The sequence below is a fragment of the Ailuropoda melanoleuca genome, chromosome 11, assembly GCF_002007445.2.
Source record: "Ailuropoda melanoleuca isolate Jingjing chromosome 11, ASM200744v2, whole genome shotgun sequence".
Lineage (NCBI taxonomy): Eukaryota > Metazoa > Chordata > Mammalia > Carnivora > Ursidae > Ailuropoda > Ailuropoda melanoleuca.
In genome coordinates, this window is record NC_048228.1 from 105,743,545 (window position 1) to 105,756,943 (window position 13,399).

At 54.2% G+C, this 13,399-nt stretch overlaps 1 protein-coding gene across 5 annotated transcripts in view; it reads right to left on the reverse strand.

Annotated features, from left to right (window-relative positions):
- JAKMIP1 (janus kinase and microtubule interacting protein 1) overlaps positions 1-13,399 on the reverse strand; it is a 129,465-nt gene that overhangs the window by 90,908 nt on the left and 25,158 nt on the right. For 3 of the 5 annotated variants that reach the window (XM_034672150.1, XM_034672147.1, XM_034672149.1), the window contains exon 2: positions 5,022-5,140. The exons of the other annotated variants lie outside the window; for them this stretch is intronic. The gene's annotated coding sequence lies outside the window, so the exon portion shown is untranslated. The remainder of the gene's footprint in view (positions 1-5,021; positions 5,141-13,399) is intronic. 5 annotated transcript variants of the gene reach the window in all.

The following is a 13,399-nucleotide window of genomic DNA, read 5'->3' on the forward strand; positions in this document are numbered from 1 at the left end:
CCTTGGTTTGCTTCATATTTTTCTTTACAATTACTGACTTTTAAAAAACGTATACACACTCTCAGCCTTACTCTAAGCGATAGCATCCACCAAAAAACCAGGTTTCAGGTGCAAGTTGTATTCTCTAATTCACACTGAGGTAAATACTATTAAAATAAAATGCATCTGTCCACGTGCCACTTAAAACCTTCTCCTGGACCAACAAAGCCGCACACCCCATGGAGAAATGACCACTCCCTGGGGCCCCTTCCAGCTCAGGAAGTCTGGATTCCACATCTGACCACAGTCTAGCCTGATGCCTGCATACAGCAGGGGCTTACTCTCTGCTGAAGAACAGTGACGATTCAAGGCCCAGTTTCCCATCTCTCACTGCCCGAGACCCAGCGCCCCGGGCGGGAGGCAGCCAGCTTCTGTTGTGCAGGGCTGATAGATAACACGCTTGGACACGGCTCTAAGGCCGGGGGGAGGCAGAGCGAACGGGACACCAGGCAGACGCAGAAGAGAAGGGGAGGGAGGAATTCACAGGGACTATATTCTGGGGAGCCGCATCTCAGCCCGCTAAGTTATTTTAATAACTTGGTTGCTTTCACATCAAACTTCTTGCAAGAAAAGCCTTCTGAGATGTCGCATCTGCTTTCCCAGAAGGGATTTACCACAGAGCGTGTAAAGAAAGACTGGTCGCCCTCCAAGTCCCAGTTTCAAGACAAGTTAAATAAATGAAGGGGAAGCCTTCTGTGCCCTTAGCAATTAGGCAAGGAATTTGTCAGATGGCTACGGTCCTCTAAAAAGATAGGAAATGAGTGGGGGTGCGTTTCAGCCTAGAAAGAGGCACAACTGAAGACACAGACACGAGGAAATTTAGGGAGACTTTCAAGAGCCCTACGATGCTGGGCCACCTCTGCAGCCCACAGTCATCCTCCTTGCAATGTACCCCACCCAACACCCCACACCCAGCCATGACCTACTGACATGGCCCCCAACACACTGTCACACCTGTGCACATGCCGCCTCATCAGCCAGGACAGCCCTTCCTTCCTCTTCACCTGGAAAACTCCTATTCATCCCTCAAAAGCCAAAGGACAATGGCCAAGTTCCACCATCACCTTCCACGAGAAGACACAGAGCACATGGGGGCAGGGGCGGGGGGGCATTAGATAAGGCTGGAACCAAGTTCTTAAGGGCTCTCCTTCCTAGTCCAGTGTGTGAAGGAGGTTATAGTTCGCGCCCAGGAAGCAAGGATGTCAGGGAGGAGATATGAACAGAGAAACGCGTCCAGACTCGTGTGGAGGGAAGATGTTTCCAGTGGCAGTGTGGGAGTCGGGCTGAGACTGGATTCGTGACATGAGGTCTGCTCTCCAGCATCAAGTCATATATGCTTGGCTATGCACATCCAGAGCTTCTGTCCCCAGAGCCGCTGCTGCACCCCAAGTCGTGAGTGCAGGCAGTGTGCAGAGCCAACAGTCCTCCCCTCCCCTCCCCCCGCAAATCTCCCCCTTCCCTCCTCCTGCAGTGCAAAATCAGCACTCACCACCCCCACAGCCACTACCAGCACAGCTCTGTCCACCAGCTCTGGTCATTCACTCCTCATGATAGCCCTAAAAAGTAGGTACTATTATTGTCCCACTTCAGGGATGAGAAAATGGTGTGGCAAGGCAAGGAATTCGCTCAAAAATGCCCAGCTAACAAGGGGAAGTGAACCCAGGCAGTCAGGCTTTGGGGCCAGATATGGCCCCAGTGAACTCCAACCTCACCCTTAAAAATTCAGCCCAAGGATCCCTGTCCAATTTACCCTAAAGAAACCAAGGAGGAGGTAGGAACCTATTTAGCTACAGGGACATTCATGGATGTGTTGTTTACAATAGGAAGATACAAAACCAGCTACATATTTGCTAAATACCCAACAGCTAAGTGTATTCTAGAACATTCATACAATGAGACACTACAAGTCATTAACACCGAAGCTCTATTTGTCACATTCTGGTTTGAAGTCTTCCTGCCCTAGGACCTGCTGGCATGCTGGTGAAAATGCAGATTCCTGAGTCTTACCCTAGACCTGATGAGTGGCAAGGCATGTAACGAGGGCCTGGCGGACAGAACGTAAATTTTTTGCACATGACTATTTCTGCACAGCAGTGTGTGAGAACGGCTGCTGGGGATGCACATTTATTGCCATAGAAAGGAGCGAGCTCCATGAGCAGTTTTGTTCGCTGCAGGGTCCTCAGTGCCTAGAACAGAGCCTGGCACATAGCAGGTGCTCAAGAAATATTCTGTGACTGAATGAACCTTTCGACCAGCAAACTTCTGAAATGAGTCTGTTCATCATGTCTATGTTTCTGAGCGGTCCGTGTGCTTTGGGGGAGCAGGGACCGTGAGCGTCTCTTCATCCTGTGCTCCTATAAAGCCAGGCCTGGGATGTGATCTGCCAACAAGTGAACAAGGGAGCGGTGCATGCTTATGCCCTTTTTAACATTTCTGAAATTAGAATGTGTCTTACAGCCTAACTCTGACGGCGTTGCTTTTCGTCCCTTTCTTTAGCGGTACAAAAATAAGGATGCATCTCCCAATTGATGGCATCTCAGATTTAATAGAGGGCGGTAACTAACGGCGTCCATGATTCTGATTTAAAAAGTTAAAATCAGATGCCGACACAGCTAACAGATTGCTGTGCACTCCCTTTCTTACGATTTGCAAAAATTAATCCAATGCCATCTGTTCTAAGCTTTTGGCTTCAGCCCCCAGTAGCTCCGGCCATCCAGCTCTTAGCTCCTGAGATAGAAATTCAAGATCGGATGCAAATGGCAGGTGCACCTGTCTTCACCTGGATGCTCCCGACAGCATCGGCTGGAGGGTTTTCGACAACGTCATCCTCGGTGGTACAGGACGTGCCAGAGACCGGGGCTGGTTGGCTACTCCACTGGCCTTGGATGTCCAGCCAGGTGCGTGGTCTGTCCCCGACAGCTGTCGGTCCCGCTGTGACTTCCTGGCACTCGGGGAACCCGCACCTACCGGCTGACACTCCACAGCCCTGCCTTTCCCGTAACTAGTCCCATGGCTAGTAAGAGAGTCGAGTGCCCTGCGCAAGTCGTTCTCATCCTCAGAAGCGGGCTGGGGATGGGAATCCGCCCCTCTCCCCAGGGTTGTTCTGAGAACGAAGTGAGGTTCATTTGAAAATTCTCTAATAAGCAGCAAGTTCTATATAAGGTAGTTAGTGGCATTTAGGAAGCAACAATGCATAGATACAGAAATCTTCAGACTCTGAGACAAAACTTCAGCACAAACGTTCTATCATAACACTTACCTTTTTGACTAAAACCCATCCCTGTCCTAACCTTTCTACAAGCCAGTGGCACAGGCCATCGCAGCAGTGAAGAGACAAGATCTCAAGCCAGCATCGCAGCCCGGCCACCTCCCCACACCCCGCACCATGATACCGTGGACACACCACCCAAGCTCTCTGAGCCTCGGCCTCCTTGTGTTTACACTGGATCTAACTGGGCGTGTCCTCACATTCGCTGTGCGGGAGACCCAGCCCACTGCAACGCAGCAGGCCAGAGCCTTGCGTGGTGGGCAGGCGAGCTTTCCCAGGGAAGTCTTCACCAACAGCGCTAGGCTGGCTCAGCTCGGTTCCACAGATCATTTCATTCCCCTAGACAACAAAGCGAACCAAGCTTGTACAAGTCCAGAAGAGTTCTCTGGGCGGTACTCCCCAGGCGGCGGCCGGAGAGAACGGTGCAACGAGGTGGGGCCCCAGCTATAGGCTGGCTCCATGGACCTTGGCCGGGCCACTCCTGCCCTCTCTGTCTCTGTCCCCCGACTGGAAAGCAAGGACAGTAAGAACGGGCTGCCTCACAGGGATGCTGACAAGACTGCGGACAGATAGTGCCCCTCACACAGTGCGTGCTCCAGACGTCCCAGGGGCCCCCTGCATGTTCCAGCTTCCCACCAGTGCTCAAGGGCGAGCACAAAGAACCTAAAGGCCAAGAGCCTTCCAGCACAGGGACGGCAGAGGGGTGGTGGTATCTGCCTGCCCACCCGCCCCAGGGAGGGATCTCAGAGATGCTGCAGGTGAGCAGGGCCATGAAGGTTCACAGTGGGGGAAGAAAGGCACCAGAGACTGTGGCTTTGGAAGCCCCTGGTGAATTCTTCTGGCTACCCTGGTGCCAGGCCCCAAGGGGGAGGTGGTGAGCAAATGTCTGTAGGTTAAATAAAGACTGGGGGTTTGGGGACATGGGTGGGCTATGACCAAATGGAAAGTAGGGTTGAGAACATTCTAGAAAGCCTGGGCCAGAGGGGTGATCACCCCCACAGGGTCTTCTGGGCCTCCCGCCCCCAGACAGTAGCAGTCATCCTCGACAGGAAGTCCATCTTTTTAGCTTGAAATGAAATTGGTTTGAGAACTTTAAGCTAGTAGTGTGTGCCTCTCTCCATGGGGAGAAAAACAACTAGGCTGCTCAACAGCTCAATGAGACAGAAGAGAAAGTCCAAAACCAGATCCCAGGGCGGACAGGAATTTAACACACAGCAACGCAGACAGACACCAGAGGGTCCACAGCTCCTGGGTGAAGGACTCGCTGTTTGGGAGCAAAGAGAACTGGATATCCACTTAGATCCTTACAGCGAGACAACTTACAGGGGGATTACAAACCGAAATAAACACAAAGAAACCACAAAACAAAGAAATCTCTGAAACACAAATAGTAAAGGAGGCAAAAAGTCTAAGCAGCCACAGGAGGCAAAATGTTGAAGTTCTGCGGAGGCAAAGCATCGTGGCAAGAGCGTCAGACGACAGGCTGGGAGAAAATACTTGTCCCGTATCACAGACCACAGGCTAATATCCTTAATGGGCTAAGAGGCTTTACAAATCAAAGTTGTTTTAAGCAGCACGCCAACAGAAAAATTGGTATGAATAATGAAGAAGTAATTCCCCAAAGAAGAGAGAGCACGGGGCCAGGGCTCACACGAGATGGTGGGCCACATCGGTAACCCATGGAATGAGGACCAGACGGAGAATTCTCACTTACCCCATTAGCAGAGATGTTCCATATTCATTGCTGGCAAGGTTCTGGGAAACTGCTATTCTCATTCACTCTCGGTGGGTACAAATTGGCACCACTTTTTCTGGAGTGCTGTTTGACAATTTCTGTGAAAAATTCAAATATGGATCGCTTTTGCTCACTAGCTTCACTTCTAGAATCTATCCTAAGGGAATGTGCATGGTCCAGAATAACGGGAATGGCACAAAACTGGTTAAAGCAAGCTTGGGGTGTCCAAACCAAGGAGGAGGCCTTGGGAAGATCTTGGCCACACCTGCTGCGTGGGAAAAGCCAGGCACAAGCAGTGAGATCCCCTTTCTCAGGGCAAAACCCACATGGATACAGACACCTGCTGACCTCACAGCCCTCACAAAGAGGGTGAACCAAGAAAGCTATTTCCATGTGGGGGCAGGGGGAGGAGGCTTGGAATTCTTGGGAAGAGAAGGTGTCCTGCTCCTACCAAGGGCTGGGGAGACGGGAGAGGGAAGGTTTGGGCCAAGAAAACAGGGGAAGAAATGAAGACAGGGGGAGGTGTAAGTCACAGATCTGTTCTGAAACACACATGGGATTTTCAGGGTCCCGCAAAGCAACGGATGGTGGCTAGATGCTAAAAAACAAACAAACAAAAATCCAATCACTTTTTTTCCTACATACCAGCAATAAGCAATCCGTGCATAAAACTCGAAGGTGATTCCATTTATAACCGAATCAAAAGAAGCTCGGAAAAATAGCACAGAACGTTCGGGAGAGAGAGGAAAGGGGCATTTCTTTATTAAGGACACAGAGAAAACTGAACTGAGGGGCGCCTGGGTGGCTCAGTCAGGTAAGCGCAGAACTGGTTAAATAAAGCATGTGTGCCCTAACCCAGGGTCCTGGGATCAAGTCCTGCACCAGGCTCCTTGCTCAGAGGGGAGCCTGGTTCTCCCTCTCCCTCTGCCCCTCCCCCTGCTTGTGCTCTCTCTCTCTCCCTCTCTCTCTCTCTCTGTCAAATAAATAAAATCCTACAAAAAACAAAAACAAAAACCCTGAACTGAGCCCGAATTCCCAAATCAACACCCCTTCTCCCCCCTGGCCCTGGCCCCTCCTCCTTCCCACCTTTCCCCAAACCTCCCCACTCTGTCCTATGTCCAGGAACACCTCACCATCAGCTTGTCATACTCAGGTCACTCCCATTAAAACAAAACAGAGCCCCCCCCCATCTCTGTGCCCAATCCCCCCAACCTCTGCCTCTTTCTGCTTCTCCACAGTCATTCGAGGCTGTCTCCATCTGTTGTCTGCATGGCCTCCTCACTTCCCTGCTGGATGGCTTCAGCCCCTGCAGCTCTCCTGGCCTCCACTAGCTCCACTGGCCTCCACACACCTCCCCTGACCCCCACTGGCCTCCACTTACCTTCGTTGCACTCTTCAGCCCTCCACTAACCTCCACTGACCTCCCCCTCCCCTACTCTGATCTCCACTAGCCCCACTCACCTCCCCTGACCTCCACTCACCTACTCTGACCTCCACCGGCCTCTACTCACCTCCCTTGACCTCCATGTTGCCAGACTGAGCCCGCATTTTGCCACCTAATTTATTTGACCGTTAAGTGGACTCTGACACCACTGACCCCAGCCTTTCTGCCCAGACACGCTCTTCCCTGATGATTACTGTCATATTTCGTCCATGACGTGATCACTGAGCCCACGTGTAGGACTCACGCTAGCGCATCAAAGCCCCATCATTGTAGTCGGTCCAACCCTCTGAGGGGACACTGATACCACTGTCACTTTACAAACAGGGAGCCCAAGGTACTAAGGGGTCAAGGAACATAAACTCCCCAGGCTTGCCCAACCCCGGCCCATTCTCTTCCCATGATGCAATGCTACTGTATGGAGGGCGGGAGGGGTCTATGAAAACGGAAGTCATCACAGATGAGTGAAGCCCCTCCTGGAGGCAGAAGCAGCCTCCCCAAGGTTAGGAGTCATCTGGGCATCGTACTCTCTCCTGTGACCCAACACAGCTCCGTTACTGTCGAATGCACAAAGGCAAGGGCTTTCAGCAACGAACACAAAGGTCCGCTTTCCATTAAAAGCTCCCTCTGGCTACCCAGTGGAGTAGCTCTGAGGGGTATGAGCGGAGGCAGGGAGGCTTGTGAGGGCGTTATCACGCCATCTAGGCAAGAGGACGCACGCCCAGCCTGGCCAGCTGACGATGCAGGGTCGTGGGAAGGAAAGGCATGGGCTCTGGTAAGACAGCATCATTGCCATCAAACACTGCTGAGGTCCTCCGTCATGTATACCCCCCAACGCCCCTCAGACCTCGCATCATCACTTCCCTGGTCACTGCTCCCAGTCACACTGGCCTCCTGCTGCCCCTCAACCCACGAGGCATGCTCCCACCACAGGGCCTTTGCACTTGCTACTTCTCTCCCTGGACCATCCTTCCCCCAAACGGCTGCGTGACTTCCTCCCTCACTCCTTCAGGCCTCTTCAGGCCTCCCTTCGCATACTTCTAGATCTCAGCACACCTCCCATGTCACACATCTGTCTGTGTGGGTGCTCTTCCACGCCCTGCCGGCAGAAGAGCTCCAGGAGGGCAGGGGCGTGGTCTGTTGTGTTCACCACTGTACCCCCAGGGCCTAGCACAGGGCGGGCATGGCTAGTAGGCGCTAGAGGTCACAATTAGCACCTGCTGGGTCTGACTCGGTTACATCCCATGTGCCCAGGGAACAACTGCTCCTAGCACCCCACGTGTGGGCAGGTCCCTCCCGGGCTCCGTGAAGACTTCAGTCCAGCGGAGAGGAGCACCAGGGGGAGACAGGGCGTCAGAGATCTGACAGGGAACCCCATAGTCCTGTGGGGGCCGGGATTCAGGGAAAGTCCCAGTGCAAGGTAGCCCTGAGCTACCTGAGAATCGGCACCCACCAGAGCCAGCCGGGATGGGGGTCAGGGCACGGGAGAGGAGGGGCTTCAATCAGAGCGCAGGGTCAAGACCCAGAGGAGTAAGAAAAGGCGGCTCTTTGGAGGAATCATGTGTACTTCTCCAGCCATTCAGTGGGAGGAACCTCACTGACCCCCTCCGCCGTGCGCGGCCCCGCAGCTACTGGGAAGCTAGCGTCCACACCAGCACACGCCACCCTCGAGTGGCAGGAGCAGACACTAGTCAAACACACCCACAACTGAGCAGATGCTGAACCCCAGACGGGTGCCCTGAAGGAAGGAAACTGGCCAATGGGAGGGTCAAACTGTCCTGGACACGGAGGTCCCCAGACTTTTTTTTAAAGATCTATTTATTTATTTTAGAGAGCACACGAGGGTTGGGGGACAGAGGCAGAGAGAATCCTCAAGTAAACTCCCCATTGAGTGCGGAGCCCAAAGCGGGTGTCGGTCCCAAGACCCTGAGATCATGACCCGAGCCGAAATGAAGAGTCAGCTGCTCGACCGACTGAGCCTGCCAGGCGCCCCTCCCCAAAGACTCTGAGCAAGAAGTGATGCCAAGTGGACTTCTGAAGGAGGAGAAAGGGCTGACCCAGTAAAATGGAGCATTCCAGGCAGGGGAGCTGGTGCACCAGGGGAAAAGCAAGGAGCCCAAATGGTGGGGAGACGGTCAGGAAGGCTCACTGGAAGGACTTGGGGATGCACGGGACATAGGGGCCCAAGGAACAGGCTGCGTTAGAGTCCCCCCATGTCATGTTCGCACAGTGGGGTACGCGGTGCCTCACTGATACAGTGGAGGTTTGCACGGGCAGATCGCACGTGCAGGCTCGGCCACGTCTAGGATGGGCCAGGCTGGAACCACACGGGAGGCTGAGAGCTCAGAGGGATGGGGGGGGCGGCGAGGTCAAGAGGGGGCTTGTGAGGGATACTACCGAGTTTGACCTTGTCTTACCGGAGGACAGTGGGAACCAGTGCCGGCTGCCGGTCCAACAAATGACATGACTCGGCTTCACGGAGGCCCGCCAAGGCAGGGGCCAGGCCAGGCCACCGGGGGCCAGGACACAGCCCAGCACCACAGCCGAGCCCGCTCCTGCAGTCGGGTCAGCCGGGGCCTGGGACACTCCGCACGCAAGTGAGCCTGACCTGGCCTCTCCCGGTGAGGCCCCCGGGGAGCCAAGCAGCAGGGGTCAGTCTTCGCTTTTCTACACAATGCAGGTGAGGCTCTACGTGTCTGTAGTTCGCAGCACGCCACTGTGATTGTACTCACAGAACAGGCTGACTTGCACAAGGCAGTCTCGGCCGTGGGGAAGCGACCACCTCGTCCCATCCGTCAGCTCTTCCACGGCCACAGCCGGGATGTGCTAGGGATGCAGCATGACCACGTCATCCGCATCCCCACCATAAAGGGGAGGAAACTGGCTCAGAGGGGCTGAGTACCTTGCCCAAGGTCACCCAGCCAGGAGCTGGGTGTGGGACCCGAGTGTGTCTGATGCCAAAGCCTGTATCCCTAACCATCAGCACTGACAGGCCAGCAGACACAGTCCGGGAGGAGTTTAAGGAGGGGGTCCAGGACTGCGCAAGGGCTGTGGGGCCGCTGGGAGAACTGAGGGACAGCCATGCAAAAACAGGCCCAGGCCTTCTGCACCCGCAAAGCCACTCACTGCTGTGTCCTCCCACCAGCACCAAAGCAGGCATGTCTGTCCCAGCCAGGGCCAGCGGGCGTCCCGGGAAGCCCCACGGTGACCATGTGAGGCCACGTCCTGGGGCATGAGAGATGCTGGAACATTCAGCTCTGCCGCCTCCCGATCAAATCCGGCTTCAGCCTCTGCAGGACTTTGAACAGAAAGAAACGACCATGCTCCTGAGAGCTGGAGGCCCGGGCTCTGCAGAGTTCAGACAGCGGGGTTCCCAGGGTGCAGAGTGCCATCAGCTTCCCATGGCTGCTATAACAAATGAGCACGGACTTGGGGGCTCAAAACAACAGAAGGTAATCTCTCGTGGCTCTGGAGGCCTAAAGCCCAAATCCGGATCATGGGGCAGAATTCACAGTGTCAGCAGGACCTCACGGCCCCCCGAGAGGTTCTAGGGAAGAATCCCTCCTTGCCGCTTCCAGGTTCCAGTGGCTATGGCGTGGAGCCCCTACCCCATTTTCACACTGCCTTCTCTTCTGTGTGTCACATTTCCTGCCTCACCCTTCTAAGAACACTTGTCATTGGATTTAGGGCCCACCCACATAAGTCAGGATAAGTTCCTCCCCTCAAAATTCTCATTTACATATTTTGCCATGTAAGGTAATATTCACAGGTTCCAAGAATTAGGACGTGCACATTTCTTTTGGGGGCCACCATTCAGCCACGACAGATATCACAGGTGTAAAGTAGCTGACAGGCGAGGTCTCTCTAGCAGCCTCAGGGGGGCACTGCAGTCCTACGTCCGAACAGCGGGGCAGCCTGGAGGCTCAAAGCTCAGGCTCCAGGCTCACTGCACTAGCGGTTAGACAAGATTCTTAACCTCTCTGGGCTTCGGTTTCCTGGTCTGTAATAACAGTCTCTACTACTCGGGGTCTGGCGAGCACTGCAGGCAACAACCCACACCCAGCACTTCGAACTGCGCCTGGCGCTGGAGCCCAGGACGCACTCAGTGACGGCTGCTGTTTTTAGAACTCGCGGAATCCATCTTACTCCAAACCTGCTCCCCCTCCTCCCTGGGGCCCGGGCTCTGCAAAGAGCTCCCCTCCAGTCAATCATCCAGGCCGGAGCCCTGCGAGTCTGTCCACATGAACCCCGCTCCCTCCCTCTTACACCAAACAGGCCCCGAGTCCTGCCAGGACTAGCTCCTTCATCTCTCTGTCCCCACTGTCCTGCTCTGGCCTGGAGCGGCCCAGCCCTCTGTCTCGCACTCACCTCCCGCCCCCACCTTCTCATCCTCCGCCAGCTCCTATTTCGTCAGAGCCAATGGGACGCTGATGGCGGCTAATGGCAACAGCCCCCCAATTTATAGTGGTTACGGCAGGTTAGCACATGAATACAGACAGCCTAAAGAAGAGGGAGGAACAACCCACGGGATGGGAGAAATGCATCCAACAAAGGGCCTACATCCAGAATAAAGAACTTGTAATTCAACAATGAGAAGACAAACAAGTTCATTTTCGAATCGGCGAAGGAAGACGTCCAGATGCCAACAGACACTTGAAAAGACGCTCAACATCCCTCATCAGGGAAACACAAATCAGACCACAAGAAGACATCACCTCACACCCGCCAAAATGGCTAAAACCAGACACACGAGAAACAACAGGTGTTGGCGAGGCCGTGGAGAAAGGGGAACCCTCTTCCTCCGTTGGTGGGAATGCAAACTGGGGCAGCCACTCCGGGAAACAGTACGGAGGTTCCTCAAGAAGCTAAAAACAGCGGCACTGGAGGAGATAATGCTAAGTGAAATAAGTCAAGCAGAGAAAGACAATTATCATATGATTTCTCTCATCTATGGAACATAAGAACTAGGATGATCGGTAGGGGAAGAAAGGGATAAAGAAAAGGGGGGTAATCAGAAGGGGGAATGAAACATGAGAGACTATGGACTATGAGAAACAAACTGAAGACTTCAGAGGGGAGGGGGTGGGGGAATGGGATAGACTGGTGATGGGTAGTAAGGAGGGCACGTATTGCATGGTGCACTGGGTGTTATACGCAACTAATGAAGCATCAAACTTTACATCGGAATCTGGGGATGTACTGTATGGTGATTAACATAATATAATAAAATTAAATTAAAAAAAAAAAAGAAGCTAAAAACAGAGCTACCCTACGACCCAGCAGTCCCACTACTGGGTATTTACCCAAAGAAAACAAAAATACTAATATATATATATACACACACACACACACGAAATCTGGGGTGTCTTTCCTAGCCACTGGCTAATAATACCCATCATTTATCAGATTTCCCAGCCATCGGATCGTCAGAATCACATCAGTGGTTCTCAGACTGTGTGTATCAGAACCCCAGGGGGGGCTGAGGAGGCTCAGGGAGGCCCAGGTCTTGCAGGCTCCAGGCGATTCTCCTGCCACTTATGTGAGAGCTGCCGCCGGCGACAATCCACACTAGCTGGACAGACCCGGCGACAATCCACACTAGCTGGACAGAAACACGTACTCATCTTGGGAGGGACTCCCGCGGGTCGGGCACCGTGCTACACTATTTCTCAAGCAACTCCTTGGAGCAAATTCTTTATTCCTCCCATTTTACAGAGAAGAGCGAGCTCGAGAGAGGGGAATGAAGCTGCCGAAGGTCCCACGGTCCAGCCGGGGAGCCGCAGAGGCAGAGTCTCCGTGGAGGTCTGACTGCAAGGTGCCTCGCCCGTCACGGGCAGGGAGGCAAGGCTCCGAGCAAGTCTGGCGGCCCAGGGAGCTGCAAGGGGCCAGCACTCGGTTCGAGGGAGTTGCTCTCAGCCCCGCTGCCCACTAGGAACACCAAGAGAATTTATTCTTCGTGCCACTGCCTGGCTCCGCCTGGCCACCAAGCCAGAACTCTCTGGGGGGTAGGCCTGACTTACTGTGATACCATCACCTCTCCGGGCACCTAGGCAACCAGGGAACCAAGGACTTCTCTGGAGCGGTGGGTCTCAACTGGGGCTGCACGTGAGGATCACCTGTAAACTGAGAAAGCCCAATGCAATGCCTGGGCTCTGCTCAGTCCCACCGACTGAGGACCCCAACGTGCGGCCCAGGTCTCAGTGGTTTTTAAGTTGGTTCCAACGTGCAGCCAAAGCAGAAAGCCCCGGCTCAGGACCCCGTGTGCTCTGGAGTGGCCAGCAGGCCAGGAGTGCTGGCGTCCCAGGCGAGCTGGCTAGAATTGCAAGATTTTGGGTCCACCCGAGACCTACTAAACCCCAAACTCTGGGGTGGGACCCGGCAGTCTGTGTTAGCCAGCCCTCCACGTGATACTGATGCCACCCCAAGCGTGAGAACCTCTCGCCGAGAGCCTGGCTCCTGGAAGTGGGGCCGCAGGTCAGCCATGTCAGCGTCCCCAGGCTCCTGTGAAAGGTACAGTCTCAGGCCCCACCCAAACCCACTGACCCAGAACCTGCAATTTAAACAAGGTCCCCAGGGGATTCGGGCACGCACTCGTACACACACACACACACACACACACACACACACACAAAGGAGTGAGAAGCGCCCATCCTTCCTCCCCTCTCTCCACCTCCACCCTTAAATTAGAACCCCTCACCTCACCAGGGGTGAGGCCCACGTCCCGCGTAAAGGTGATGCCACGTTGCTAACAGGCCACTGAGCAACAAGACCAGAGTCCTGTGAGCCTGGGTCCAAGCTGACTTGGCCACTGAGCACTGGACTGGTGGCAGCTTAGGGCAGTGGTTCTCAACCTTAACGTGCCTGACAACACCCTATGAGCACCTGGATTTCCCCTGGCCCCTCCCCAGCAATGCGG